Raw genomic sequence first — 19,701 nt, forward strand, 5'->3', positions numbered from 1 at the left:
TACTCTACAAAATGTTTATTAAATTTCATGCTAGCTAGGTCCTTTATATATATATATATTATAGTGCTAATAATGTAATATGTACATAATTCAAACTAATTAAAATACCTAAAAGTTGAATATCGCTTCTAATCAAATAGAAATTAATAATGTATACACAATATCGTGTGACATGTCGTGTCATGTTCATAAGTCTGTACTTGAATTGCCAATAAAATCTAGTTAAGTTAAAAAAAAAAAGCACTGAAAATTCGCTATTTAGTAGCAATAAATAGTATCTATTGTATTATGGGTTTCAAGTATACTTAATGATTAAGGAATAAATTGCTTAAGATAGATATTTTAAATTTAAATTTAATGGTAAATAAATATTAATATATCAAAAACCGATTTTGAGCGCAGAGACGACCCTGTCTAATTACATATTTGAGGTTATATTTTTATTATACAGTTTTATATTATATATTGGTTTTAAAATTTATTTTTCGACTAGGTGCCGTAGAGCGTATTTTTTGTAGTTATTTTTACTTATACTTTAAAATTAATCTAAATGTTTTGAATATCCCATAGTAAATAATAAAATACTTATAACAACGAAAAAATTTTAAGTACATAAAATAATATTTATTCCTTTGTTATATTTTTTTATAATACTTATTTTTTCAAATTATTTTGAAAAATTAGTACGAAATATTTACTTTTTACCTTATGAATATCAACTATATCCTATTATTTTCCAAAAACTACTCTCAAAATTGAATATTATTTTATTGTACCGTTAAAAATAATTTTACCAAACACAAACAATTTTTTTTTTTTTTTAACACAACGTTGCATACCATATAGTTCAATTCATTGATAGTTTCATTTCAAATCTAAAATAAAACACATGTTACTGTGTAATTTTTCTAAATACCGGAAAATTATTTACCTTTATTACTATATATCTACTTCTATTTAGACTCTATAGTTATTATATTTACATTAACAATGTTATAATACATACTATTTCAATTAAAATAGTAATAATTAATATTTATTACTCGTATAGTTTTATTCGGTGAAGTAGTAAGAAAATTTAATTTTTATAATTAGAAAATATAAAATATTAAAGTTTATACTCTTAAAATAACAATTCAATAGTTTTGTATTCTTTGCAAATACAGCATGCAAAATGCTTCTTTGTCACACGATTTTCAACCAGCTTTGCACCATATTGAGTGATGTATATAAAAACTATGTTGTTCAATTTTATAATGTTGTAAAACATTTATTAAAAAATCTGACAAATATCGCTACTAAACGACAAGGACATTTAATTATCGAAATTTAACAATAGATACCCACATGTTAATAGAATAATCAAATAATAATGAGCTTTAATATGGAATCCCAAAAGACGTATGCGTTAATTGTATAAATATAATATTGAAATTTGTTGTAGAAATATACTAAATGATAAAACTTCAAAACGTACTACTCTTCTACTATTTTCTTATAATTAAAAATATTGTCGATTAATACTAGAATATTATACAATAAATAAATTTTATGAAACCAAAGTCGTTAAGATAACATTAAGTGAAATAATTAAAGAAAATATCGATTGATTTTACTCAGCGCAAAAGTATATGTTTAATAATAAAAATACAAATATTAATTCAAATTTAAATTGTCTTATATATTATATTATTATAATTCTAAATTACTATTATCGTGGTATTTTTATATTAAAATAATTAAGCTAGATGTTGCATAATTTGAATAATTTTTATCTTTAACGACGGGTGTTATTTATTAGATCAAGAAAGATTAGATTGATTGGAAATCTGATGGTTTTAATAAAAAATTAGTTTTATTTTAGAAGCTTATTTGGGGATGGTCATTATATTCAAGAGTCTTTATGGAGGGTTAGATTGCCGTTGGTTATAGACTATAATTGTTCTTAGAGATATTGATTGAAAGAACTATTTTATTTTTATATTTTAGTTACTTGAAGCACCCTCAAAATCATATACTAAATGTAACTATTAGCTAACGGCGTGATAGTTAATATATTATTTCCAATACAAGTTTGAGTTTTAACAGGAAACGTAGTTAATGTGATAACAATATAACCTACAAATTCTATAATTTTACGAATTTATATTTGTTTCAATGTGACTTACCCACATACGCAATATGTAGTCTATATAATATTTTTTATTTATATAATATGTAATATTTCTTAAATATTGTTCTGAAAATTAATCTTAAAGCGCCTGTTTTTAAATAAAATCTACTATAAAAATATAATTTTTTAACATTATCCATGAAATCTTAAGTAAAAAATATTTTTATTGCTAATTAAGTAAGAGCAATTTTTTTTCTTTCAATGTTAAATTTTTACCAGATTATATTAATATTATTATCATTATTTTTTTTTCCATTAACTTTAATTAGTATTACTAGAAGAACGTTTATTACATACTTTTGATTATAGCGTTCATTTTGTGATTTTTCTAAATATTTCCACACACATGTCATGGTGTTGATATTAAATAGAAATTTCTAAAACATTTGGCTATTATTCTGTAAGTTATTCTGCCCAGGTAGTTATCATTTAAAATCTTATAAATATGATCCGATTTCAGTATAAGGTACAACAGTTAATTATGTTTAAATATATAATATATTGTGTGTGTTATCGACAAACTAATAATTAAGAAAAAAACAAATTAGGGCAATTTATTAATTTGTTAATTATAAAACGTATACTTGTAATTAATTTTATATTTATCAAAAGAAATATATCCATCAAATTAATAAAATTTGAAATAATTAATATAATGTCCTTTTACTGTTAAAATAATTATTTTAAATAGCCACGACATGTAGCTAAATTAGCAGCTTCGAAGGTATGGAGATTAAAATAACTGCAAAGGTAAAACCAAAAACTTATTCAAAATGTCGAAATAATAATAAAACCAATTTATCGGCTATATTAACTATTAAACATGATATATTAGTATCATAACATTCAAACTGTTTTTGATACAAAGCTTTTAAATGACGTTAATGCATTTCTGTACCTACTTCGAATTGTATAGATTATGATATAAATTTGCCTTTTGTATTCGATGTTGATTCATTAGTGCATAATATTTGTACTACAATTTAACTACAGGGCTTTATATGGTCATTATTAAATCATTGAATTATATATTGTCCTGAATTCGAATAAAGTTCGAACGAATCGTTGTTAGCATTTTGTGACTATTTATCTGTAGCTACAACATTGACATTAGTTTGATAAAATAATATTTAAAAAATTGTTAGTGTTTATAGTTTATACTTAGATATAATATAATATGATTACAATATACACTGTATAGAACTTTGTTCAATATTTAAAAAAAAAGAAAACCACCAACTTTTTTTTTTTAATAAACATATAGATTTTCTTGTTAATAATAATAATAATCAGGGTAATATGAAAGACATACAATTTAATTATAGTTTCCCATCGATGCTTTGATGTATATCCATTTTTGAACAAAATTATTAGCTATACATTTCTAAAGTAAGTTTAAAATATATAAAAATACCTTTTTTTCAAATTGATAAATAAGTAAAATAAAACGTTGTATAATATTAAATTGGTTTATAATACTATAGTAGTATATATAGTGTCACATAATAAAGTAACCCTGATGTAATTAACATGTTATTATTTAATTAATTCATTACTATCCATCTATTCAATGCACATAAAATACACGCATATATATTGCAAAAAAAATGTTGATTATTTTAAAACCAATTGCATGGAAACTTAATTATGTCCGAAATAGTTAGTTAAGAAATTTAAAAATAATAATCATGCAACTTATAAATTAGGCGACGTACTGTTTGATATTCGATGTCTAATATCACTGAACAAGACAATAATATAATTATTCTAGCACTTCTTTTTTTTTTTTTTTTTTTTTTTTTAATATTTCTACAACGAATATAATATGTACCTAATAGTGTACTGTATACAAACTACACGACAATTTATTTTGACTTAACAATACGATAAATTAGTAAAAGCAATTTAAATGTAATTGAACGTTTTGTGTGAAAGTGTATTGTACTACTCGTCTACTTAATACTTAACTATAAAAAAAAAAAAAAAAAAAATGTCAACTATTTACATTTTTGATTAAAAATAATATAATTAAGTTATTTGTATATTAAAGATTTTATACGTTTAATAGGAATAAAGAACGTTTTTCAACAAGCTTGTCGTAAAATTCAATTGTGATGTCTGCAGCTTTCTTGGTAAAATAATATACTAACTTACTACGTATATGATTATAAGATTATTATTATTATTATTATTATTATTATTATTATTATTATTATTATCATCATCATTACCTATTTATTACGATTATTTTGATATAATAAATAACTACCCTTTTATCATTTTATATATATATATATATATAATACGATAATCGCTATTCATCAGTAAGTCATTCGGCGTAATATGGTTTTTAACATAATCCTACTTCAGAATTTTCTACTTACCTATATATATATATATATATATATTTATTACGCAATATTATTCATAATATATAATATGCCGAATACAAAATCATATAATAACAGAAATCATTTTGTCTAGTAACACTTCAAAACGTCTCCCATTCCTACGTTAATAGTACCTACTACTACTACTACTACTTCTTATACACTACTAATCTGCTGGTGCTTTAAATTTACAATGATATATATTATATTATATTATATTGGTATATACGCTGCAGTTAAACCTAATACCTACCGTGCACAATAATATTATTGTAGTATTATATAATATACCTGCATCTGAATTAAGAAGATGCTCATTATATATAATATGTCTACCTGGTGTGGTTATTTCCGTAATCTTGGTTAGTCATTTGTAATAACGTGGGTAATAAATGCCGAGTGTTAATACACGCATGTATTTGTATATAGTTATATACGTACGTGTGAACTATGTACATGTGTATGAAGTGCGTATAACTAATAATGTGTACAGTGAATGTAGTCTTTGCAGTGCATCGATATATAATTAAATTGTATTTTATAGTGTTGTTTACATTGATTTTTCAAATGGTGAACATTTTTTTCTATATATTTTCTATATAAAATTAAATTATAGTGTATGATTTAAATATTATAGCTATGTGTTAAAATATCATAAGTACCTGTTTAGTAATCGAAAAGAAATTTTTCCCACGTTTTATTTAATATTATTTATATTGATTATTACCGAAGTTCCACCTAAGTAAATGCTCAAACTGTATCTAAAGAAGACCTTAAGTGTTTGCCCAGTATACCGAAAAAGTAACAGCATTTATAAAAAAAAAAATTAATCTTTTAGGATTAAGATCATTTTATTAATATTATTTTATTATTTTATTACATATAAGTTTATACACGATTTTTTTGCCACAAATTACATGATATAGTGGATATTATATAATTATAATATTTACAACAAATAAACAAACTAAAAACATATACCAAATTTGCTATAAAATAGTTAACAAATTTAAATACCTATTTACACATACATTATATACTATGAAATTTTATGCCACGAATACATTAAGTATAAACACTGATATTATTACGATAAGCATAATAATGTATAAAAATTAGTAAACAATATTCATCATATAAAATTAAATTTTTTTTTGACTTAATTCATAAACGTTTTTACATTAAGCAGATTTACAACATTTATGGAATAGTTTGAGAATCAATGACCCTTATTTTTCCACACATGTGTTTAGAAATTTTAAATTAATATTCTCATGCAGATCGGACTCTGAACGCAGAAATTGTTCTCCAAATATACTTCTCCATACATTAATACATTAATAAATACTTATATATTTAAATATAGCAAGGACATCGATTTATCTCTTTCGACGAGGATATAATAAATAATAACACGTATGTATAGCATGAAACGTATTCTAACATTTATATACGAATGTATACTATAATAACGTGATGGAAATAATAAAAAAATGTAACCAATCGATCCATTCATTTATTTTTCTATAACACAGTGAATACCTTTTAGTAGAGTAATATTGTTTAAACTACTCATCATTGTCTTTTGTAAAAAAACATTTTCCAATATCAGGCCTCTTATAGATTTATTTTTATAGAAGAAAGAGAAAAAAATAGAATATTTACAGCAGTGAGGATGTATATTATTGTTGGTTTATTACTGATATTTTTTCCTAAAAATATATATATATATATTATTACCATGACTTATACAAACTTAATAATAAAACAGAATAAAATAAGTATTTCATTTTTGTGTAGTAATTTTCTATCGATGACATAAGATTATGATGGTAACGTACTAACGTATAAATAATATTAAAATAATTTGGACTTTTTCCGGATCACACCTTTTATGATTACTATGATATTATTTTTATTACTATTATATATTTATTTATTTATATTTACTCAAGGGCTCACTGTAAATAAAAAATGGATTCCGATCTTGCTCTAAACACATGAATGTAATAAATTTTTCTGAACTCCCCTTCGGCGTTATTATTTTTTTTTTCGTCCATTTCTTCTCCATTTTATTCTTATTCTAAATAAACACCGGTCGTACCCACTATTTACTCCGATTTTCAATTATGCCGCCTGTATCGATCAGTATTTTTCAAATGTCGATACGAAGAAAAAATAAATGAAAACTGCAACAATTGTATATAAATTCTACTTCGATTATATCTACAGGTCGTTTATTAAACGCTTCTGAGTTTATCCATTATATGCTCACTATAACAACACTAGTTAGATAATTTATAAATTAAATATTATTAATTTAAATATTATATAACCTTGCCGTTAGATCTTAATCTAATCAACGTATTCAAAAGAAATTATTATAAAAACAAATATTATATTTAAAATGGAAATTATGTTTGATTATATCTTTCAGTAGTCCTAATAAATTTTATTTTTTTATTTATTATTTATATACTATTTGTAATCCTGACATCAAAACGGGAAATTTAAATAGGTAATTCACCTTATTTAAGTTGAAATTATGTAACATATATGGATTTAGTTGGTATTTACTTCGAGAGTATGTCAACGGTATTAGTTAAAATACATATATTTGTTAAGTAATACAAATATTTTATAAATAATTTATTATTGGTTTAATTAAATTTTAAAATAATTGAAAGAAAATGAAAAATGAATTTATATTTATTCAAAACCATTAATTTTATACATTTTTACTAATAAATGCATTTTCTAATTATATTATGTACGACAATTAAACATTATTCAAACATTCCAACTATTTCATGTTTTACTATAACCATTTTAAAATAATTTTATATTTATTTATTTAAACAAATCATGTATTAGTTTTTAAATAATTATTATAATAATAAATTATAGTTCCCACTTATATATTAATAATAACATTAAGAAAAAACAATGCATTGCTATTTTATAAATATAAATATACAAAAGAGAATAAAGAAACAAATATCTTATACAATGGAGCTTGCTAAAAAAGCATCATAAATAATACTAAAAACTAAGGTAAACTTCTACCTTTGTTTTAGTGAAATGATAATTTAAAAATAAAATACAATAAAAATACTACTTCCACACTTACGGTTCAAAATGATGATGCTGTCATATCAATGAATCTAAATCCTTTTCTTAAAAATTCATCTGGAACAATTAAAAATGAAAAATTAGTATCTAAAAATATTATTTTTCATACATTTGAATACATAATTACATAGAATAAACCATTCAATAAGTTATAAATATTATTCAAGTATATATTTATCATATTAAAGAATAGTGGATTGTTAATTTACAACATTGTATTTCTTGCTAAATCACAATTTTATGTCACCTTCAATATTACTTTAAATTACTAGTTATTTTAGACTAAATGTTTATTGTACGTTAAAGTTAAAATTAATTTTATGTAATAATGTGTTTAAAAATGTGAAATAAAACAGTATTTTATTTGTAATTAATCAATGGTATAATATACTTTTAGTAAATCTTTAATAGTTATCGACTTTTTTAATCTTAGCCTTACAGTTATACTCATCTGCGATATTCGATTTAATATTTCTTATTTTATATACCGGGGTTCAGGCCACAACATTTTACAGATTACAGTATGCATCAGTATGCATCTATTTGAAATCAAAACCTTGATTAAAATATATAGGCACTTACTATATTTTCAAATTGTTAGGTTTTTAATTATATGTTAGTATTTCCTTACGATATGTCGCCCTTTTAACAGTATTATTGTTTTGTTGGTAATTATACTTAGAATGCTGCCTGTTATGATATGAAAAACACATTTATAAAAACGAATAATTGAGTTAAAAAATATTTGAAATCTCCACTGCTTAAGATTACTATTATTTTGGACATAGAATTATAATGTACAGTAGAAACATTTTAAATTCGTGACAATATTTGCGTAGTTATACTCAAAAATATGATATTTTTTTTTGTGATTCGACTATTTTTATAAGACAAAAATTATCGTTTTATACTATCAAATAAATAAATCTGGTGTTGTTGATATGTAATCTTTTGTATAATTACCAAGGTCTAATATTTATCAGATTAATATGTTAGAGGAATGGTTTTATTGTATGAACGAAGGTTTGGAGTTGTATGCATTACGTTTATATCACATTATGTGTCTTATTCAATCTATAAGGATTTATTCTGATATATTTGTTTGTTGATATAAAGTTATATTTTTCAAATATTATCAAAAAACGAGTTGCATTAATAAAGATCTCAATGTACCTAACTTCATCCCTGCGATGATACATTCATATGGAATAAAAATTGAAAATTATACAGCATATTTTTGCACATACTCATGGCATGTACGAGTAAAAATGTCGACCTGACATTATTGTACTCAAGTTAAAAATTATTTACGATAGGAGTTATACACGCTAAAACATAAACACTTTTTCCGTTATAATTTACTTTTATTTCACGAACGACATAAATATTCTATTATTTGAAAAACGACGACGAGTCGCGTTCGCTAGTCGCGCTTAAAAATAACTTTTCAACTTTCAAACGGTTTTTCGTGGACGTGCAAAACGGCCCGCTCTGCGATGCAGAAGACGCGACTGGAAATCTTGCGGTGCGTCAATTTCTATTAAATAACAACAAAAACAAAAACTATTACAATTCATCGCAATCCGCGTATTATTTGATCGGATCACGCCACAAATAAAGGTACATAAGTTTATGTTGCGCCTCCGTTAATTGCTTTTGCAATTAAACGCTGCAGGGTTTGAATTAAACGCACCGCTCTTAAAATAACACATAATATAATATATATTATGTACCACGAGTATCTGTCATCTATATTGTATTGTATACGTCATGGACGTTATCATTTTACGCAGCAGATACGCGGAAATAACCGCGGAAGCAATAACGTGTCAGTTACCGATTGTAATATCCTACGCTTTCCCGTAATCAGTTCGGATTTCAACGGTCCATCGAAAAAAATTAAATAAATACCAACAACAGCGTTGCCATCGCCGCAAACACTATTAAACCGTTTCAACGCACAATCAAAAAATATTCACATTTTCACTTTGCAGTCCCCGGTGCCTCGAAGTCGTCTTTGGATACCGAGCGCTCATTCCTGCGGGACCCGTGACACTTGTATGATTAAAACACCGGCAGCTACGCAGCATATTATTATAATCATCTCGAAACAAATCTCGACGCTTATATCTCAAACAGTTTTCTGTAGAGAATTTTTTTTTCATCGATCCGGCTCGGGTTTTTTTTTAAGAAATTAAAAATATATTGATTACCTGGTTCAGTTGCATTGTCTTACATATTGATTTGTTCCAATCCGATCTATGATATTATGAACTATTCAGATTTTTCTGATGTATGTGTGTGTATAGAGTGGTGACGGCGGCGGTGAGCAGAGTGATATAATTATTAATTTTATCACCGTGAATTCCTGCGATCCAGCAGAATAAGGCAGACGCTAAATGGATGACTAAGCCGACGGTACACAATCAAAAACGATTTAATTTTCGACCTACAGTCGTATGTATTTATGTGTATATCCATGTATAAATATATAAGACGATACATAATGACACACAGTTCACGTAGAATGGATTTTGTAGTTCGATTGTTTCGCGACGAATGTAATAATACACAATCGCAGTGAAAAATACACAGTAGGCTGCTGTTCTTTAATATCGTAATAATTATATTATTATACCAACTCGTTTCGTATTCCTATATTTTTTTCAATTAATGTACGCTTTGTCTACAATTAAAATGTAACCACAATAGTGCTGTGTTAAATTCGTTTTTATCAAAAACGATTCGTTCGACGTACAGTTTATGCTTCACGCGCGCACAAGCGTGTGTATATCTCGTAAATAATTACTGTCAGCTATTCGTCCGTCAACATTTCGCATGGGTTTCATATTCCATTATAGTACATGCAACATGGTTCGTATAGTCAGCCGATCAGTTAGCTATTTGTTCGCTTGTTTCGAGACCGTAATAACGAGGAGTATTAAAACTTTTAAGTACTAACGTCACAACACTGTGGCCCCCGACAAGCAAATCGTTACGACATTCCGTTTTTGTAGTTAGCGTTAAGTTCTACATAATATAATATATATATTATGTTTGTGTGTTCATTAATTCAAATATCTAACAAGTCTTATAAGCAGGTCAGAGTAGACACTCCGCATAATATTCCACGGCACCGATTTAAAGCCGATTCTACGATTACGTTAAGTCAGCCAATCTCCTCACTAAAGTCGCCTACTAATCGTCTAATATATATTTATTTTTATATTCGTTTGGCGATTTATCCGATATTATACTCCGCTGTTATAAAAGTATAAATAGTTGTTAAATATAAATAAATTGAAATAAACGAAACCATCCCTTCCTAAACAAAACCATCGTCAACCAATTATATTAGATGAACATTGGAACGTGTAAATATAGATGTTTTTACAGATAGAAGAGGTTAGGTTAACTTAAAAATCATAGCTTTTTATTTTTTTAAACTCTCAGTTATCTAGTACTTTTTTTTTTTTTTATAGAGAATATTTTAAACAATTATTGTTTAATGTTGGTAGAAAATGATATCTGTTAAGGATAACTAATAAACAAGTTTTGATTCTTTATGTTTTTAATTTAATTATTTTTCTATTGAGTATCAAGCTTTGAAAAACTTATTACATTGACTCAGTAATTCTCGCTAAACTACGCATGTCAGTCAAAACTGATGTAAAATCGTAAATTCCTCAAAACAGTCATAGATGTTGCTCACTTATGTGTACTGATTCAATATTCAACAGTTCTTTAATATATTATGTATCATGTCTGTTGCAAAATATGACAAGGAATAGTTATGTACGAATAGACTGAAAATGTATCTAATAGAAATACAATGAAGTAAATCGTAAGGAGTAAATTTATTTATGTAAATTATATATAATTTTAATTGATAAATAATATTTAGTATAATCTATATTTCCTACGTATAACTAATTATAAATGACAAAAAAAAGTAATTTTATTGAGTACTTGTTTTATCGTCGTAAAACATAATTTTTAAAATGTTTATAAAGTACTTTATACACAGCTAGACACTTTTATTTTAAACATCTTAAAATTTAAATATAGCATAACCAATTTTATTAAAAAATAATTTTACTATTCTATGCAAATATACAATTTGCAATATAATTTAGTAAAATTATTATATATTAATTTGAAGTTTTTATTTTTTTTATAAAACATTAATAATGTCTATAAAATAAATAACTAGTGTCAAAGAATATTTAAAGTCTTTAAAGTTATGGAGTAATTTTCAAAGTTACTATAATCATATATTAAGCGTTATTGAAATAAATTGTTCAATATTTTAAATTTAAAACATGAGTTGCAATGACTTTTTCTTAAATATATGTTACATTGTTTTAAGTTATACATTATTGTGAGTTTATACCTATATTTTGTGATAATATACTGTAGTGGCGTTTAATTTTAACTTAATATATTAATAAATGATATGTATTGTTGTGAAATCAATTTTTTCATTATAATATAAAATTACAGGTTTCGCGATGTTCTGAAGAAAATATTTAAATTATTATCACAAAAAAAAAAAAAAAAAAAAAATACAAAAACGAGATTTTGAAAAAAATGTCATCTAGAGTTTTTTAATTAAACAAAAAAGACTCGTATAGTACCTATAGTATAAACATCAACGGAATGAAAACAATTAGTCGTTTAAACTTGACAACGATGACGGCCTTTCAGCAACGTTCTTCCCCCACATAGCGCGCAAACCATACCATATAGCAATTTAGTCATGTCGTTGTTTATTCAATTTTTTTCTAATTTTACTCTGTTCGATTGCCAAAAATCATCATTCTCACAATATTATGATTCTATTTCATCCACCCATTTTCTGATTATTATATATATATGTATGTATATTTGACAGTCTACGAAATATTCAGTATAATAGAAAATCATTTGGACCTACCGCAGGAGTATTTTTGCGTATATATACAGTATACACAGTCATTGTGGAACAGAAGCGACACGGCAAAAAACACGCCACTCCCTATTAACCTAACAGCAGGCTGAAGTGTCAACGACGTCAGTGGCGTCGAACATGATCGCGGTACCATAATACGTTTATGGATTTGGACAGTTTGGTTCATACGATAAATATATTTATACATACAAATATTATTATAATTTAATATAACATCACGTGAAGGCGAGGTCGGAGCGAGTTTTACTATAAAAAAAAAAACAAAAACAAAAATTGAAAAAACTTTTACAGCATACACCACGTATAGACTTTGCCAGGTAATTAAAACCCCGGCGGCTTATTGCAAACGACGCCGCCGCCACCGCCGCATGTACTCTGCACACAAACATTTCCATGGCACTGTCGTGTTATTATTATACATTCGGGTTACGTTATTATAATTTATTATATCGTGTTAAATTATCATTATTTTCGTGACGACGACCACGGCGCTCTTGTGTTTTTTTTTTCTTTTTTATAATTATTCCGACCTCGACGACGAGGTGAGACACTATATTATATTATATTGTACAAAACGCGCCAAGAAGACACGACATGTCGACGCTACGGCGACACGAGAGTCTGTTACTACAAGTTACAACGCGAAGACCATTGTACGGCGAAATGATAATAATAATTTTATGCCACGTAGACGGTTTCGCGGTACATGGGCAACAACAACAACAACAACAACAACAATACAACATGGGTGTATTATAACGGCAGTAGTCACGGAGACGCAGCCTGAGTTAAAACGTTTGTCGTGTAATGACCACGGTGCATAATACATAAATTATGTGAACTCGCGTGGTGTGCTCGAATCGTCACCGTTCCCTTATTACGTTTATTAATTTGTTTCTTTTTTTTTTTTTTTTATTTAAAATTTTAAATCCCAAACCGGGAAAACGGGCGAGATTATAAAAGCGATGAAGAGAGTGAGACTGATGCCGCGACCACGTGCCGACAATAATAATATTGTTACGAACGCAATGGCGATGGGCTGGGGAGAGAAAGCGGGAATAAATTATTATTGTCAACACACACGAACAGTACATGATGACAAGAAACGTCCATTCTATGATAGGAGTCACGTCATCTCACGTGGGTTTTGACTGGTGCGCTGGTTGATGGGACTAAGTCTGAAGCCAATGCTGTAAAACGGATTTAAGAGAGCAGAAAAAAAATAAAAAAACAAACTAAATAATTGAATAACATACTTAACTCTAAGTTATAGCTGTGTTGTAGGTAGGTAGTCGTTGAATACTGCAACGACACTGTTTTTTTCTAAACGTCGTGTTTTGTAATCAATAATAATTATTATATCGTTTTTACGTAATATGTACCTATTGATGGTGAAGAAAAACGCAGCCGATAAAATATATGAAATAGGTTCCTTATTCTTTTTATATTTGAAGTTTGCATGCCTCAAATTCCATCGTATGATTCGAAGTATAGTAGTGACGTTTCAAGTACGATAGAAGGGTAATCGAGGTGGCTGATTCACCGAGCAGCAAATGTTTTGCACTAGCAAAACTTTTAGAATGTGTTTTATTACATAAGCGATTAGCAGTACGTCATATTATTATTCTTTAAAAATAAACTAAAAAACAGTATATAATATAAAGAACTTGAATCCGATCAGCATTATTAATATAAATATAATTTCATGCAAGTATTATTATTTTTATTAGTTATTTATTTCTTAATTATATTGCATATAAAAATATGAAAGACAAATTTATACAATTTCTCACTGCACAATACTTTCCTATTGTATTCACACTCGGTTGTTTCGAAATAATAATTATATTAGAATATTAATTATTCATCTGCGCTTTATTTTTCTTATACACTTTTATGTGTGATATGATTGCCTAGTTCATCAATCATACTTATCGCCTTACATGATGTGCTAGTCGTATATTTTACAGCATGTTTTTTTGCGCTCAATGTAACACGATAATATAATGAATTCCAGTAAACTTACTTAAACGAAACTCAAGGTCAATATGTTAAATATAATAATACACTAAACGTATATCATGAATTCATAAACAAAAATTATATTTTAACCTTTTTTAACAATTGAAGTCAGTTACTTAATCTTATGCATTTATTACTAAAATGTATTAATCTTCTACAGCGTTTATTGAACCAATTCTTACAATATAAAAACCTTTACTATAAGAATGAACTTAAATTAACTTTTAATGTTTAATACAATTTTACAATTAAATATAAATTTTGTATACAGTATAAACATAAACATATCTTGTTTTGTTGATTTATAACAAGATCAAATATTGACCAATAACTCAGATCTTTATACTAAGCACTGATAAATTATTTTCAAGAAACATTTAAGGTGAAATCGAATACTCATAAATTATATTTCAAAAAATTAAATCATTATTTTTCAAACATTTAAAATATAAATTTAAAATAATATTTTAAACAAGAACTTTAAACTGTAGTTAACATTATAATACAATATATATATATAGCATTGAATAATTGAGTTTAAAATTACAAAATAAATTAACAAATTAAATTTAACTACTTTTATCGAATTATTTTCAAAACTTTTCTCTAAATAGTTGAAACTTTCGATTTAACTCTTAATAATTTTCAAATAATTTTAAATTAACTATTAATTTATCTTATAAGATATATTTAATCAATTGGTTGTTTTTATGATTGCTATAATAATAACTATATATAATATAAAACGGGTATAGTTTGAAATAAATAATTGATACACATGTATTATGTATTAGTCAATTGTTTTTTTTGTTTTGTTTTTTTTTTTTTTTTTATTTAATTCAAATAACTGCCTAATCGCTCTGCTGCTAAAACTTTATAATATATCTATTTTATTGGTTAATAATATAATAATTTCAAGTTATCTCGTTCTTTTATTTCTATTGTTTACATTTTTACTTTATAAATTATGTCTAAGTACAATAAGTGTACACAATAATGTATTTAGTAATTTATCATTAATATGAGTATATATACTACGATGCTTTAAGTCGGGATGACGATACTTTAATTTTAGAATTTTAACAAGGGTATTATTGTGACTTCTGACAAAATAAGCATGATTACTAATTTTACTATATTGTTTTTTTTAAAGAACGTTTTAAAATTATGAAATAAAAATATTATATTTATATTTTATAATAAATTTATAAGTATTTATCAAGCATTAACTTTAAAAAAAATGAGACTAATTATACTAATTTAGAAATCTAATACAATTATAAAAGTTCAATAACTTTGTATATTAGTTAAAATACGTAGATGGTAGTGTTATTTTTATACGAAGTTTCTTTGCTTATAATATTTAATTACTTACAGAATAATTTAATTTTATCCTTAAAATGAAACAGTGAGTTCATAAATGAAAAAAAATCTGTTTCAAAATATAACAATAGTTTATGCTTCAACCATACAAACCAAATCAGATAAGACTATAGAATGTAAAATTAAATTAATTTTCCGATCATTTTAAATTTAAAAATGATACTTTGTAATATCATCACAACTTTTTATTTAACTAATATTTAATGTTTTAAAACTATTTTCATATTTCGTTAGATTTTAATACATGTTTTATTAGTTTTAATAATATCAAAGTGTATTTATTATACACACAGCCTAAAATTATACGAACATGTGGAAAATATCTCAGCCTTGGGCATTATGTGAAAATTTAGAATTAATCATATTGATGATAATATATCGTAGACCCATGTCTCCCACACGTTGTTGATATATATTTTTTTCGTTGTTAAGGCTATATTAGAAATTATATTTATTTTTTTTTATTTTAAACATAACAGATGTATTTATTTATCTATTACATAACAAAATTATTGTTATTATGCTTTTTATGGAAAACAAATATGAAACATGGAAAAATATAAAATGAAAAACTATCTAACAATGTAAGCAAAAAACTTTAAAATATATATTTTTTCTTTTATTCAATGGACTGAATTGTATTATGTGTCACCTATCATAAGCTAAAAAAATATACACCTTTTAATCGATCGAAGTTCTTCCATAGTACTATGCATATAAGAGGTCACCAAAAACCCACACATATCGTATAAAAGTGACAAGCAGACCAAAACATTCAAACTGTAGTTCGTGTCTATTAATCTTGACTAACAAAATACATTGGTTTGTAAATAGTTACAAAACTTTACTAGTACTAAAACAAAAGATTACTTAGATCCAATATTGTTTTATACTTTTGGGCCGTTTTATATTCAGTGCAGAAAAAATGAAAACAATTTTTAATGGTCAAATGCAGTGTTAAAAAAACCTTAAAATCCGATATAAATCTAAAAGAATTAATGTTTAATGTGTATAGAATAAATAATTTTTAACAGCCAATGGCTGAATTACAATGCAATTGTCATACGTAACGATAAAAACTGCCATAAAAAATATCTATACTGCAGTATGCATATTTACGAATATTTCAATTTAACGATTGTCGTAAATCATAACATTCTGGGGAAAATTTAAATATTAAATCATTAATTTTTATTTTTAAGTTCACAAATATTGATATATTTTAATTAAACTGATATTAAATGTCTAAGATTTAGATAAAAATATAGATACGCGTTAATTTTTATGCTGCGCCTTTTTGATTATAAAGTCAAAAATGTTCAGTAAGAAGAACTTGTATAGTTATTGTAATTAATAAATTAAAAACAGAATACTTAATTAAATCAAAATATGTTACATCAAACTTTCATGAAAGATAAAATATTATAAAACCTACAAAACTGACTAAACAAAATATATTTGTATATAGAAATAGTGGTATTATTTATATTCATGGACGAATGAGAAAAAAACTCTGACTAACAGTTATGACACTAATCCATCCATTTATATATATTAGCGAATCGTACTCCACGAGTATAAGTAGTATAGCACGTTTCAATAGTATCAAAGAACTTTCTAAAATTTAATAGTAATAATTTAAAGACTATTCTAATCGAATTGTATTACTTTCACTCAAAAATAAAATAGGAATACGTCAAAATTAAACTATATGTATTGCATATACATACAAAATAAGACCTCTGTTAAGATATTTTCTGTAAAGTTCAGCGTGCAAAAACAAATTCAAGCTTTAAAAAAAATTCTATAAAATCATTAAATAGAAACTCTATGTTATTAAAATATCAAATGTTGCTTCTTGCATATTATATGGGAGAATTTTATTTCTTACTAGTTAATAAAAATATTAACATGGATAATGTCTTCAAAACAGAATATGTATAAAATAACAAGCTTGATAAGCCAATTCAGGATTATTTATAATATCAATTAGATGAGTAATTTTATAATATTATTATTGTAATACTAGAAAATACATTTCTTAGCAATGTATATGTATATATTAGTTAAATTAGTTAAATTAGATCGTATTTAATTAATAAGTTAAATTTCGTATGTAATTATAGCATTTCATAATACTATACGCGACTCATCTTAGATACTTTTAAACCACTGAATAACTATAGGTACTATTAAACAATTCACTCAATTGACTTGAATTATTTATGTTAAGTAATTGTTTGAACCATAAAAAAATGTAGCATCAAAAACTGACTCTCTTAAAATATACTTACATCTATGTTTAATTTATGTATGGATATACTTGATAATAACTTAAAGTTACAATAAACTGTTTTTCAAAAAACTCAAAAAAATGTACGAGTATTTTTCATCATTTTTAAAACAACCTGAATAAAAAAAAAAAAAAATTAAATATTTACTTATAAACTAAATTTGGGGAGATGTAGATACACATTAAATATTTGCGTTTAAATACTTATATGATTTCAAGCTATGAGTTTTTTAAGTATCAATTGTTTACCAAAAAACCAAAAAAAAAATTGATATAAATAACGTAATATTTTTCAACTCCTCACGGCTCAGTGTTATTTGCAAATTTTCGATAACTACAAATAAAAATAAAACAAATTTCTAAATTCTAATAAATATGTTTATCTATATACTAAAGAAACTGTTTGAAATAATATTGACTTTTTTTCTTAACATGTACTTATGTAACACAAGAATAATAGTAAACCAAATTATAATATATTGTGAAACTTTTAATGCTTCTTCTGATGTTAAATTGTACAATATATAAGTTTGTTTATTGAAAGTTTAATAACAGCAAAATACACACTAGTTATCCGCAAAGTGTATCATCATCATTTATTGTGACCATGTTTGAAAATACATGAATAGGTTTATTCATACCCAATGAAATTAGGGTACTCTAAAATGTTACCCAAGGTGGTTAACTTGCTAAACAGAATGTTGTAATTATAGAGGTGTTATTAGTGTGATTACAACTATAACCAATTTATGCTCAACCTGTATATAATGGATTTGTCGAACGCAACCACAAAGTTTATTAATGGTAATCGTTATTCATTGTGTGTATCGATCGATTAATTTAATAAACATAATGTTTTAATCAAACATGTTATTATGATAATATCTAATTTAATTATTTATATGTATTAAATAACTTTAAAAAAAAAAGTTAATATAGATCATGTATGTTAAGGAATCTGAACATTTTTGTACTTAAATTAAGCGTGATAATTTTAAAATCTTTAATTGTTTTTATTTAAATGAAAAAAATAATTTTAATTATACATAACGACACCTTCATTTTTATCTTATGAGCATGTTACACGAGGTATATTCTTTATTTTTTGGAAACAGGTGACTCACTATGACTAATTTTCTGTTAACAATATGCATTTGGCAATTAGGTACATTAGTTACAAATTGCATATTAAAAATGCATATATTAAGTAATTCATAAATGGTTTTGAAAAAAAAAATTAATGGACGCATATTGTAGTAGGAATGTAAATAATATAAAGATCTGACCAAAAACAGTCATCGCGATCGACTTTCGAGTCTTAAAAATTGGAATATACTCAACCTATCATGTACATCTA

General features: G+C 25.1%; 1 protein-coding gene across 1 annotated transcript in view; it reads right to left on the minus strand.

Moving 5' to 3' along the window:
• LOC112594713 overlaps window positions 1-19,701 on the minus strand; it is a 301,926-nt gene that overhangs the window by 198,551 nt on the left and 83,674 nt on the right. The window contains exon 3 of the mRNA XM_025339666.1: window positions 7,694-7,752. The gene's annotated coding sequence lies outside the window, so the exon portion shown is untranslated. The remainder of the gene's footprint in view (window positions 1-7,693; window positions 7,753-19,701) is intronic.

Source organism: Melanaphis sacchari, unplaced genomic scaffold, assembly GCF_002803265.2.
Source record: "Melanaphis sacchari strain LSU unplaced genomic scaffold, SCAv2.0 Contig23_pilon_pilon, whole genome shotgun sequence".
NCBI classification, from domain to species: Eukaryota; Metazoa; Arthropoda; class Insecta; order Hemiptera; family Aphididae; genus Melanaphis; species Melanaphis sacchari.